The 13719-nt window shown below is 44.9% G+C and overlaps 1 long non-coding RNA gene across 1 annotated transcript; it reads right to left on the bottom strand.

Moving 5' to 3' along the window:
* Positions 1-7480: 7480 nt before the first annotated feature.
* On the bottom strand, positions 7481-12384 carry LOC140693031 (uncharacterized). The gene is made up of 3 exons (XR_012068682.1): positions 12226-12384; positions 7783-7853; positions 7481-7574 (listed from the first exon to the last, which is right to left on the bottom strand). It is a non-coding gene; the product is annotated as an uncharacterized lncRNA (long non-coding RNA).
* Between the last annotated feature and the right edge of the window lie 1335 nt (positions 12385-13719).

Here is a 13719-nt window from a genome sequence, read left to right as displayed (position 1 = left end):
GGCTAAAATTCAGTCCTTAGCAGACTAGATAATGCAGAGGGACGCGTGAATGACTGTGAAGACAGGGGAAGAGAAAAACCTCGGTCAGAAGCAGACATAGGAAAGCAAGTGCAAACAAATGAAAACATTGCAGTTGAACCCTGGGTTAAGACAGGGCATGAAAGAATAGAAATCATGAGTCCCAGATGGAAAAGCAAGAGATAAAGTAACAAAAAGTGTCTGAAAATTTATCTGTAGAAAAATCAGACTGAAACTTGCTGAAAGCCAAGAAAGAATCATCTATGCGAATTCAGGAATTACACAGCATCCGAAGGAGGTGGAATCCCAATAGACCTACCAGCAGCTGTATGATTCAAATCAACAAAGTTCACGAATATCCGAGTGATTTAAAATGCACCTGGAGGAAACAACATAGTCACAAGGAAACCTCCAGAGGGGTTTCAGCTGATATCTCGGCAGCAATATTGCAGGACAGGGAGGAGTGCCAGGACACAGACCATATCCTGAATGGCCAAATGCTGCCACCTAGGGTAGCCTATGCCACATGAACACCATTTCAAATAACGGCAGAGCTAGAGAATTCTACAGACCGGCAAATCTTAAAAGAATTCAGCAGTTCAAAAGTTTTTCTAAAAGAAAGGTTGAGAAAACTCCCCTGAATAGAAAAGCAGCAAGATGGAATGGAAAGAAGAAACCATTATTGGAAATGCAAGAAGAGCATGTGTGGCAGAGAAGAAAGAAGAAGAACTTAAGGAGGACATCAAAACCCTAAAGATGGGAGAGGGAAGCAGGAAATCATAGGTGATTGGAAGCACTCTCTTAAGTGAATCAGCTTATTTGACTCTGTTTGAAGCGAAAGGAGAGATGCATGGCCTGACGTGTTTGCAAAACAAGCGAGAAGAAGACCAACAAAGAATCAAACCAACAAACAAGCACCAAAATGGTATGGTTGGCTGACATATACAAAGGGAACCATGATTATTCAAAAGAAAATACTCAAGGTGAGGTCAAGGGTCATTCAGAACGCATCGACCCAGTATCGTGGCTTGCATGTACTCAGCACACTTGTATTCGGAAATCAGAAGCGTGCATTCATATTCGTAAATTTTGATTCATAAGAGCATATCGTGACCTAACACTAATGCCGATTTGGAATCAAATGGATTCCTAGTCCGTGATGTAGACTTGTATGTCTTCCAACAGGATGAAGGAATGCCATATTCTAGGCTACGTAGAGAAGAAATGTAAGAAGCCTATAACAAAGGCAAGTAGCTCTGCCAAAGTGTACTAAGTGCAAAAGAGACCGACAGCAAAGTGCACATTGGGGTTGGTTTCATTTCTTGGAATTTCAGCCCCCATGAATCCAATGGATCCATGTCCTGAGAGTGTGGGTGTTTCAGCAGAAATCAGGCGACGCATATGTATTCCGGGTGTACGGATATTATAGGAACATAAGTCTCCTTTAGTGGGTCCCTGTGTACTGTGAACTGTTAGAAAGTTTAAAGACGTGTGAAACCATCAACTGAAAAGGGACACACTTCCCTCCATTGGTACGGTGCATAGAGCTCTGAACAAAAGGAAAGAGGGAAGAAGAAAGGCCCATGGGACGCTAGTGGGTAGAATCACATTTACCTTAGGAACCTCTCGTCGGATGCAGCCCCTCCCCCAACACTGACAAGATGCAGCAGCCATTGGGGATGGCAGTTAGCGGTTGGATTCCAGGTGGAATGTTGGTGTTTACCGCGAGGCTTGTTGTGGCTGTTGGATCCTAGGTAACCGGGCAGAGTTCTGTGGGTGGATCAGTGTGATGGAGGGGCTGCCGCCCTCTGTGGAGCTTGGCTTAGGTCTTTGGTCCGGGAAGCTGTGTAAGTTCGAGATACTGCTGCTGCCCAAAGACCTGAGGTCACAGGTCAGTTTCCAGAACCTGAAAGGGCAGACAGTGGAAGATCTGCCTGTCATCAACTTACTGGTGAGGCTCCGAGGTACTTTCAGACTTGCCCAGTCCTGATGAAGTCGACTTTAGGGGAGACACGAAGAGAAGCTGGCCGATAAGCTGGCTGCACGGATTGAGGAGAGATGCGAACACATGGATGAGAGATGTTCTGCTACAATGGAGAATACTGGCGTGGAGACAGCTGTAGAGGATACCAGGCTCAAAAGACATTCATGAGACATATTGAAACTCACTGATACAGGCAGAAACATACGGAGTGCCAACGTGGACTTGAGGAAGTTCCTCAATTCTCTTCTCCAATAACGGGTCCAAGGTCCCTGACGTCTGAAGGAGAAGAAATGGCAGAGATGATCAAAACGCTCCTGTTCTTGGAAGAGGTCGTGAGAATCCACACGTCCCAAGGGGCATTCCCAAGCCATTCAGACCAAAATTCAACAAGCCCAGGTAAGCCTTTTCCCAGGTTTGGGCCTAGCTAGTGAGCACTTGCCCTTGCCTCCCCTCCACTCAGGCATCCATTTTGAAGGATCAGTACCTGAGCTGCAATGAAGCCATTACGAGAAGAGCAAGCCCCTCCTAGAATCAGAGTTCCTCCAGCTTCACTCTCTGTGAACAACAGTGAACACCTTAAAGGTCAAATAGTCTCGGCTGTAATAGATAAAATTGAATACTTAGCTCACACCTAGAAAAGATGTCCTTCCGCTAGATTCAGCAAATGTTGTGTTTATGTCTTCCCTGGGGTGAAGGGAGTGTGGTAAGTGAGGGGAATCTTTGACTGAACATGAATCTGTATTAGGCTTCAGTTTTTCAAGACAGTGAAGGTAAATAGTACAAGTCAGAAAGTGAACTGAACTGTAAAAGTCGCCAATGACATTAAAGATACAGCTTATGTGGATCGTCTATCACTTGAGTCAAGCCCCCGGGGGCACTATATCATGGGGGTGCAGACTTGGTTGCGTTAAATGGCCTTAAACTACAGGATCGGATGATTAAGCGTTCTCAACACTGATAGAAAAACACCTGGTTCTCAATAGACTAGCATAACTGCAGCAGGATTCTCCTAGCTAGAATGCCTCTAGGTGCTTTTGGATTCAAACCTAAATGTATATATTTGGTTTGTTTCCTCTTGTATTTTCCTAGAGAGGGATGTTACACCTTGAAATGCCAACATTGGCCAGTAGGTGTCATTCGGATACAGGGTAGAACATGCACAAGTGTATCCAAGGTTGGGGGTTATTCCATGTTTCCAAAAGTTATTTCATGGTTCCTGTTGGTTTCGGAGGCATCAACCTTAAAGAGCTGACATGACCCCTTGAACAGTTTGGACTGCTAGTTTGCATTCTATCTGTCTAGCTTTTCCGTAGAGCTGAGAAAATGTTACCAAAATTGACAAGTCTGGCTTCTAGGTCGATTTAGTGTGTTTCAAAATATAACTCCATTTTCGTATAACTCCCAAAACATGTAAATGAGTTCTGTTAAACTTCTTAAAGACTGCAAATGGGATATCAACACAATGTCAAAATAGTTGTCTTCGGACAATCCCTCCCACCACGGCTGTATAGAAACAAAGAGCTAAGCAAATATCACATTTCTGTGAAATGTATCTGGATAGTGTTGATTCATCGATGCCCAGTTGGCAGAGAAGAAGTGCAACCTGCACTCACTCGCTCCCATGTACAGAGCAATGGAAACATCCACTCACCCAGCCCTTAGCATAGGACACTGGCCGAAGAGAGGTCTGTTACTCCCAAAGACAGGATGAGGCCTCAGGACACCTGGAAGCAGGAGAATGCAAAGCAGGGAATGGAAACCAGTGCAGGTTCGGACCCCTGGTGATGGAGCAACAAGGGTGAAACTCTGTTTAACTTGGACGCACACTCTCAAGCGGACAGGAGACATGGGTTTGAAGGTGATGTGCTGAGATTTACAAGAGTGCCCAGCAGATGCTTGGCTGAGAGAACTCAAAGAAACCAGCGCAAAATATCCCCACAGTTAATTCTGAGACCAAGATCCAAGCTGCCAAATTTGAGGTAGCAGAGGCAATGGTCAGTGAGGCATAGAGCTACGGATGATGGCACACGCTGAGTCTCAGGGATCTGGAGTGCGTTGTGGGATGTGGTGGGTCGAATCAAGAGAGCAAACCGAACTGTGTACCAATAATAAACCAACCACACTGGTCGCGCGGTTGCGATTACCGATATGTCCCATGGCCACACCCAGTACATCTGCAGGACCAGGGACCAATTGGGAATTTTGCCAATAGAGCACGTGTGGGGCTGAATCAGAGATATCGTGCATCTGGTCTGAGGGATCCAGGGGGCCTTGAATTTGAAATCAGAATGAAAAGCCTTAGGATATGCTACATTCATAACCTGGGCTGGGATTATGGTTTGGTTTGAGTCACAGGATGCGCAACAACTCTGTGGTTGCCTTCGTGCACCCGTGCCACAAGGATGAGAGGACAAGGAAGAGTGGTCCAAGTCCACAGCGCGAGAAGAGGAAGCATTCCCTTCAGCACTATCTCCCAAAAGCGGATGCTACATTTTGGATGGCACCGGCACGGTACGGCACCTAGGACAACAAGGAAGGTCTGCGGGATCATTCCAGCAGGCCCTGATATGTGACATCCATAGATATGCTTCCACTGGTGTTTCTGTAGACAGAGAAGCTCTGGAAAGAACTGATTTCATTGGGACATTCCCGTGGCAATATAAAGCAGAAGAGCACTCTCAGTTTGCTGTTTTGGAAACACTCCAAAATGACATAGAGAAGAATGCAGAGCTGAGAACTTTTAGAAGCTTCATTTCCACAAGAGGAAGTGTCCTGTGCACTTTCAGAAGTGTGAGATAAGTATAATCAAAATGAAGTTATGCTAATCGAAGTAGTATGGGTTGTTCATCACAACTAATGCAACACCAGCAATTGGAGATATACCAAACAACACACACAGGTACAGGTTATGGCATCAATGCCTAGGAGAAATTGTCCTCACAGAAATCCCATGGAATTGCGTAGAGACAAGAGTCTAAAATTTTCAATTAACAAAGCCCTAGAAGTCTACATTAGATACCTGATATTACCTGACCAGTAGAGATGAAGAAGAACAGTAAAAGAAACAGGAAGTACCATTTTCAGTTCCAAAGATATTGAAGGCGCAAAAGATAAGCTTTCAAACAACTAGTCTGCAAAACGCTATCCAGAACAAGTGTTGAAAATGAAGGTCAGGAAAACACTGAAGAACACCAGTGTCTCAGAATCACAAAAGGCAGAATACCAGAAAAGGGGAAGAGAAAGTCTCAACACGAGCCAAAAATATCAGGAAACTCAATGGTTGTGATAATATCAGGGCTAAAATTCAGTCCTTAGCAGACTAGATAATGCAGAGGGACGCGTGAATGACTGTGAAGACAGGGGAAGAGAAAAACCTCGGTCAGAAGCAGACATAGGAAAGCAAGTGCAAACAAATGAAAACATTGCAGTTGAACCCTGGGTTAAGACAGGGCATGAAAGAATAGAAATCATGAGTCCCAGATGGAAAAGCAAGAGATAAAGAAACAAAAAGTGTCTGAAAATTTATCTGTAGAAAAATCAGACTGAAACTTGCTGAAAGCCAAGAAAGAATCATCTATGCGAATTCAGGAATTACACAGCATCCGAAGGAGGTGGAATCCCAATAGACCTACCAGCAGCTGTATGATTCAAATCAACAAAGTTCACGAATATCCGAGTGATTTAAAATGCACCTGGAGGAAACAACATAGTCACAAGGAAACCTCCAGAGGGGTTTCAGCTGATATCTCGGCAGCAATATTGCAGGACAGGGAGGAGTGCCAGGACACAGACCATATCCTGAATGGCCAAATGCTGCCACCTAGGGTAGCCTATGCCACATGAACACCATTTCAAATAACGGCAGAGCTAGAGAATTCTACAGACCGGCAAATCTTAAAAGAATTCAGCAGTTCAAAAGTTTTTCTAAAAGAAAGGTTGAGAAAACTCCCCTGAATAGAAAAGCAGCAAGATGGAATGGAAAGAAGAAACCATTATTGGAAATGCAAGAAGAGCATGTGTGGCAGAGAAGAAAGAAGAAGAACTTAAGGAGGACATCAAAACCCTAAAGATGGGAGAGGGAAGCAGGAAATCATAGGTGATTGGAAGCACTCTCTTAAGTGAATCAGCTTATTTGACTCTGTTTGAAGCGAAAGGAGAGATGCATGGCCTGACGTGTTTGCAAAACAAGCGAGAAGAAGACCAACAAAGAATCAAACCAACAAACAAGCACCAAAATGGTATGGTTGGCTGACATATACAAAGGGAACCATGATTATTCAAAAGAAAATACTCAAGGTGAGGTCAAGGGTCATTCAGAACGCATCGACCCAGTATCGTGGCTTGCATGTACTCAGCACACTTGTATTCGGAAATCAGAAGCGTGCATTCATATTCGTAAATTTTGATTCATAAGAGCATATCGTGACCTAACACTAATGCCGATTTGGAATCAAATGGATTCCTAGTCCGTGATGTAGACTTGTATGTCTTCCAACAGGATGAAGGAATGCCATATTCTAGGCTACGTAGAGAAGAAATGTAAGAAGCCTATAACAAAGGCAAGTAGCTCTGCCAAAGTGTACTAAGTGCAAAAGAGACCGACAGCAAAGTGCACATTGGGGTTGGTTTCATTTCTTGGAATTTCAGCCCCCATGAATCCAATGGATCCATGTCCTGAGAGTGTGGGTGTTTCAGCAGAAATCAGGCGACGCATATGTATTCCGGGTGTACGGATATTATAGGAACATAAGTCTCCTTTAGTGGGTCCCTGTGTACTGTGAACTGTTAGAAAGTTTAAAGACGTGTGAAACCATCAACTGAAAAGGGACACACTTCCCTCCATTGGTACGGTGCATAGAGCTCTGAACAAAAGGAAAGAGGGAAGAAGAAAGGCCCATGGGACGCTAGTGGGTAGAATCACATTTACCTTAGGAACCTCTCGTCGGATGCAGCCCCTCCCCCAACACTGACAAGATGCAGCAGCCATTGGGGATGGCAGTTAGCGGTTGGATTCCAGGTGGAATGTTGGTGTTTACCGCGAGGCTTGTTGTGGCTGTTGGATCCTAGGTAACCGGGCAGAGTTCTGTGGGTGGATCAGTGTGATGGAGGGGCTGCCGCCCTCTGTGGAGCTTGGCTTAGGTCTTTGGTCCGGGAAGCTGTGTAAGTTTGAGATACTGCTGCTGCCCAAAGACCTGAGGTCACAGGTCAGTTTCCAGAACCTGAAAGGGCAGACAGTGGAAGATCTGCCTGTCATCAGCTTACTGGTGAGGCTCCGAGGTACTTTCAGACTTGCCCAGTCCTGATGAAGTCGACTTTAGGGGAGACACAAAGAGAAGCTGGCCGATAAGCTGGCTGCACGGATTGAGGAGAGATGCGACACATGGATGAGAGATGTTCTGCTACAATGGAGAATACTGGCGTGGAGACAGCTGTAGAGGATACCAGGCTCAAAAGACATTCATGAGACATATTGAAACTCACTGATACAGGCAGAAACATACGGAGTGCCAACGTGGACTTGAGGAAGTTCCTCAATTCTCTTCTCCAATAACGGGTCCAAGGTCCCTGACGTCTGAAGGAGAAGAAATGGCAGAGATGATCAAAACGCTCCTGTTCTTGGAAGAGGTCGTGAGAATCCACACGTCCCAAGGGGCATTCCCAAGCCATTCAGACCAAAATTCAACAAGCCCAGGTAAGCCTTTTCCCAGGTTTGGGCCTAGCTAGTGAGCACTTGCCCTTGCCTCCCCTCCACTCAGGCATCCATTTTGAAGGATCAGTACCTGAGCTGCAATGAAGCCATTACGAGAAGAGCAAGCCCCTCCTAGAATCAGAGTTCCTCCAGCTTCACTCTCTGTGAACAACAGTGAACACCTTAAAGGTCAAATAGTCTCGGCTGTAATAGATAAAATTGAATACTTAGCTCACACCTAGAAAAGATGTCCTTCCGCTAGATTCAGCAAATGTTGTGTTTATGTCTTCCCTGGGGTGAAGGGAGTGTGGTAAGTGAGGGGAATCTTTGACTGAACATGAATCTGTATTAGGCTTCAGTTTTTCAAGACAGTGAAGGTAAATAGTACAAGTCAGAAAGTGAACTGAACTGTAAAAGTCGCCAATGACATTAAAGATACAGCTTATGTGGATCGTCTATCACTTGAGTCAAGCCCCCGGGGGCACTATATCATGGGGGTGCAGACTTGGTTGCGTTAAATGGCTTTAAACTACAGGATCGGATGATTAAGCATTCTCAACACTGATAGAAAAACACCTGGTTCTCAATAGACTAGCATAACTGCAGCAGGATTCTCCTAGCTAGAATGCCTCTAGGTGCTTTTGGATTCAAACCTAAATGTATATATTTGGTTTGTTTCCTCTTGTATTTTCCTAGAGAGGGATGTTACCCCTTGAAATGCCAACATTGGCCAGTAGGTGTCATTCGGATACAGGGTACCACATGCACAAGTTTATCCAAGGTTGGGGGTTATTCCATGTTTCCAAAAGTTATTTCATGGTTCCTGTTGGTTTCGGAGGCTTCAACCTTAAAGAGCTGACATGAACCCTTGAACAGTTTGGACTGCTAGTTTGCATTCTATCTGTCTAGCTTTTCCGTAGAGCTGACAAAATGTTACCAAAATTGACAAGTCTGGCTTCTTGGTCGATTTAGTGTGTTTCAAAATATAACTCCATTTTTGCATAACTCCCAAAACATGTAAATGAGTTCTGTTAAACTTCTTAAAGACTGCAAATGGGATATCAACACAATGTCAAAATAGTTGTCTTCGGACAATCCCTCCCACCACGGCTGTATAGAAACAAAGAGCTAAGCAAATATCACATTTCTGTGAAATGTATCTGGATAGTGTTGATTCATCGATGCCCAGTTGGCAGAGAAGAAGTGCAACCTGCACTCACTCGCTCCCATGTACAGAGCAATGGAAACATCCACTCACCCAGCCCTTAGCATAGGACACTGGCCGAAGAGAGGTCTGTTACTCCCAAAGACAGGATGAGGCCTCAGGACACCTGGAAGCAGGAGAATGCAAAGCAGGGAATGGAAACCAGTGCAGGTTCGGACCCCTGGTGATGGAGCAACAAGGGTGAAACTCTGTTTAACTTGGACGCACACTCTCAAGCGGACAGGAGACATGGGTTTGAAGGTGATGTGCTGAGATTTACAAGAGTGCCCAGCAGATGCTTGGCTGAGAGAACTCAAAGAAACCAGCGCAAAATATCCCCACAGTTAATTCTGAGACCAAGATCCAAGCTGCCAAATTTGAGGTAGCAGAGGCAATGGTCAGTGAGGCATAGAGCTACGGATGATGGCACACGCTGAGTCTCAGGGATCTGGAGTGCGTTGTGGGATGTGGTGGGTCGAATCAAGAGAGCAAACCGAACTGTGTACCAATAATAAACCAACCACACTGGTCGCGCGGTTGCGATTACCGATATGTCCCATGGCCACACCCAGTACATCTGCAGGACCAGGGACCAATTGGGAATTTTGCCAATAGAGCACGTGTGGGGCTGAATCAGAGATATCGTGCATCTGGTCTGAGGGATCCAGGGGGCCTTGAATTTGAAATCAGAATGAAAAGCCTTAGGATATGCTACATTCATAACCTGGGCTGGGATTATGGTTTGGTTTGAGTCACAGGATGCGCAACAACTCTGTGGTTGCCTTCGTGCACCCGTGCCACAAGGATGAGAGGACAAGGAAGAGTGGTCCAAGTCCACAGCGCGAGAAGAGGAAGCATTCCCTTCAGCACTATCTCCCAAAAGCGGATGCTACATTTTGGATGGCACCGGCACGGTACGGCACCTAGGACAACAAGGAAGGTCTGCGGGATCATTCCAGCAGGCCCTGATATGTGACATCCATAGATATGCTTCCACTGGTGTTTCTGTAGACAGAGAAGCTCTGGAAAGAACTGATTTCATTGGGACATTCCCGTGGCAATATAAAGCAGAAGAGCACTCTCAGTTTGCTGTTTTGGAAACACTCCAAAATGACATAGAGAAGAATGCAGAGCTGAGAACTTTTAGAAGCTTCATTTCCACAAGAGGAAGTGTCCTGTGCACTTTCAGAAGTGTGAGATAAGTATAATCAAAATGAAGTTATGCTAATCGAAGTAGTATGGGTTGTTCATCACAACTAATGCAACACCAGCAATTGGAGATATACCAAACAACACACACAGGTACAGGTTATGGCATCAATGCCTAGGAGAAATTGTCCTCACAGAAATCCCATGGAATTGCGTAGAGACAAGAGTCTAAAATTTTCAATTAACAAAGCCCTAGAAGTCTACATTAGATACCTGATATTACCTGACCAGTAGAGATGAAGAAGAACAGTAAAAGAAACAGGAAGTACCATTTTCAGTTCCAAAGATATTGAAGGCGCAAAAGATAAGCTTTCAAACAACTAGTCTGCAAAACGCTATCCAGAACAAGTGTTGAAAATGAAGGTCAGGAAAACACTGAAGAACACCAGTGTCTCAGAATCACAAAAGGCAGAATACCAGAAAAGGGGAAGAGAAAGTCTCAACACGAGCCAAAAATATCAGGAAACTCAATGGTTGTGATAATATCAGGGCTAAAATTCAGTCCTTAGCAGACTAGATAATGCAGAGGGACGCGTGAATGACTGTGAAGACAGGGGAAGAGAAAAACCTCGGTCAGAAGCAGACATAGGAAAGCAAGTGCAAACAAATGAAAACATTGCAGTTGAACCCTGGGTTAAGACAGGGCATGAAAGAATAGAAATCATGAGTCCCAGATGGAAAAGCAAGAGATAAAGAAACAAAAAGTGTCTGAAAATTTATCTGTAGAAAAATCAGACTGAAACTTGCTGAAAGCCAAGAAAGAATCATCTATGCGAATTCAGGAATTACACAGCATCCGAAGGAGGTGGAATCCCAATAGACCTACCAGCAGCTGTATGATTCAAATCAACAAAGTTCACGAATATCCGAGTGATTTAAAATGCACCTGGAGGAAACAACATAGTCACAAGGAAACCTCCAGAGGGGTTTCAGCTGATATCTCGGCAGCAATATTGCAGGACAGGGAGGAGTGCCAGGACACAGACCATATCCTGAATGGCCAAATGCTGCCACCTAGGGTAGCCTATGCCACATGAACACCATTTCAAATAACGGCAGAGCTAGAGAATTCTACAGACCGGCAAATCTTAAAAGAATTCAGCAGTTCAAAAGTTTTTCTAAAAGAAAGGTTGAGAAAACTCCCCTGAATAGAAAAGCAGCAAGATGGAATGGAAAGAAGAAACCATTATTGGAAATGCAAGAAGAGCATGTGTGGCAGAGAAGAAAGAAGAAGAACTTAAGGAGGACATCAAAACCCTAAAGATGGGAGAGGGAAGCAGGAAATCATAGGTGATTGGAAGCACTCTCTTAAGTGAATCAGCTTATTTGACTCTGTTTGAAGCGAAAGGAGAGATGCATGGCCTGACGTGTTTGCAAAACAAGCGAGAAGAAGACCAACAAAGAATCAAACCAACAAACAAGCACCAAAATGGTATGGTTGGCTGACATATACAAAGGGAACCATGATTATTCAAAAGAAAATACTCAAGGTGAGGTCAAGGGTCATTCAGAACGCATCGACCCAGTATCGTGGCTTGCATGTACTCAGCACACTTGTATTCGGAAATCAGAAGCGTGCATTCATATTCGTAAATTTTGATTCATAAGAGCATATCGTGACCTAACACTAATGCCGATTTGGAATCAAATGGATTCCTAGTCCGTGATGTAGACTTGTATGTCTTCCAACAGGATGAAGGAATGCCATATTCTAGGCTACGTAGAGAAGAAATGTAAGAAGCCTATAACAAAGGCAAGTAGCTCTGCCAAAGTGTACTAAGTGCAAAAGAGACCGACAGCAAAGTGCACATTGGGGTTGGTTTCATTTCTTGGAATTTCAGCCCCCATGAATCCAATGGATCCATGTCCTGAGAGTGTGGGTGTTTCAGCAGAAATCAGGCGACGCATATGTATTCCGGGTGTACGGATATTATAGGAACATAAGTCTCCTTTAGTGGGTCCCTGTGTACTGTGAACTGTTAGAAAGTTTAAAGACGTGTGAAACCATCAACTGAAAAGGGACACACTTCCCTCCATTGGTACGGTGCATAGAGCTCTGAACAAAAGGAAAGAGGGAAGAAGAAAGGCCCATGGGACGCTAGTGGGTAGAATCACATTTACCTTAGGAACCTCTCGTCGGATGCAGCCCCTCCCCCAACACTGACAAGATGCAGCAGCCATTGGGGATGGCAGTTAGCGGTTGGATTCCAGGTGGAATGTTGGTGTTTACCGCGAGGCTTGTTGTGGCTGTTGGATCCTAGGTAACCGGGCAGAGTTCTGTGGGTGGATCAGTGTGATGGAGGGGCTGCCGCCCTCTGTGGAGCTTGGCTTAGGTCTTTGGTCCGGGAAGCTGTGTAAGTTTGAGATACTGCTGCTGCCCAAAGACCTGAGGTCACAGGTCAGTTTCCAGAACCTGAAAGGGCAGACAGTGGAAGATCTGCCTGTCATCAGCTTACTGGTGAGGCTCCGAGGTACTTTCAGACTTGCCCAGTCCTGATGAAGTCGACTTTAGGGGAGACACAAAGAGAAGCTGGCCGATAAGCTGGCTGCACGGATTGAGGAGAGATGCGACACATGGATGAGAGATGTTCTGCTACAATGGAGAATACTGGCGTGGAGACAGCTGTAGAGGATACCAGGCTCAAAAGACATTCATGAGACATATTGAAACTCACTGATACAGGCAGAAACATACGGAGTGCCAACGTGGACTTGAGGAAGTTCCTCAATTCTCTTCTCCAATAACGGGTCCAAGGTCCCTGACGTCTGAAGGAGAAGAAATGGCAGAGATGATCAAAACGCTCCTGTTCTTGGAAGAGGTCGTGAGAATCCACACGTCCCAAGGGGCATTCCCAAGCCATTCAGACCAAAATTCAACAAGCCCAGGTAAGCCTTTTCCCAGGTTTGGGCCTAGCTAGTGAGCACTTGCCCTTGCCTCCCCTCCACTCAGGCATCCATTTTGAAGGATCAGTACCTGAGCTGCAATGAAGCCATTACGAGAAGAGCAAGCCCCTCCTAGAATCAGAGTTCCTCCAGCTTCACTCTCTGTGAACAACAGTGAACACCTTAAAGGTCAAATAGTCTCGGCTGTAATAGATAAAATTGAATACTTAGCTCACACCTAGAAAAGATGTCCTTCCGCTAGATTCAGCAAATGTTGTGTTTATGTCTTCCCTGGGGTGAAGGGAGTGTGGTAAGTGAGGGGAATCTTTGACTGAACATGAATCTGTATTAGGCTTCAGTTTTTCAAGACAGTGAAGGTAAATAGTACAAGTCAGAAAGTGAACTGAACTGTAAAAGTCGCCAATGACATTAAAGATACAGCTTATGTGGATCGTCTATCACTTGAGTCAAGCCCCCGGGGGCACTATATCATGGGGGTGCAGACTTGGTTGCGTTAAATGGCTTTAAACTACAGGATCGGATGATTAAGCATTCTCAACACTGATAGAAAAACACCTGGTTCTCAATAGACTAGCATAACTGCAGCAGGATTCTCCTAGCTAGAATGCCTCTAGGTGCTTTTGGATTCAAACCTAAATGTATATATTTGGTTTGTTTCCTCTTGTATTTTCCTAGAGAGGGATGTTACCCCTTGAAATGCCAACATTGGCC

This window comes from Vicugna pacos, unplaced genomic scaffold (genome assembly GCF_048564905.1).
Source record: "Vicugna pacos unplaced genomic scaffold, VicPac4 scaffold_19, whole genome shotgun sequence".
NCBI classification, from domain to species: domain Eukaryota; kingdom Metazoa; phylum Chordata; class Mammalia; order Artiodactyla; family Camelidae; genus Vicugna; species Vicugna pacos.
This window is presented reverse-complemented; position numbering and strand designations above follow the sequence as displayed.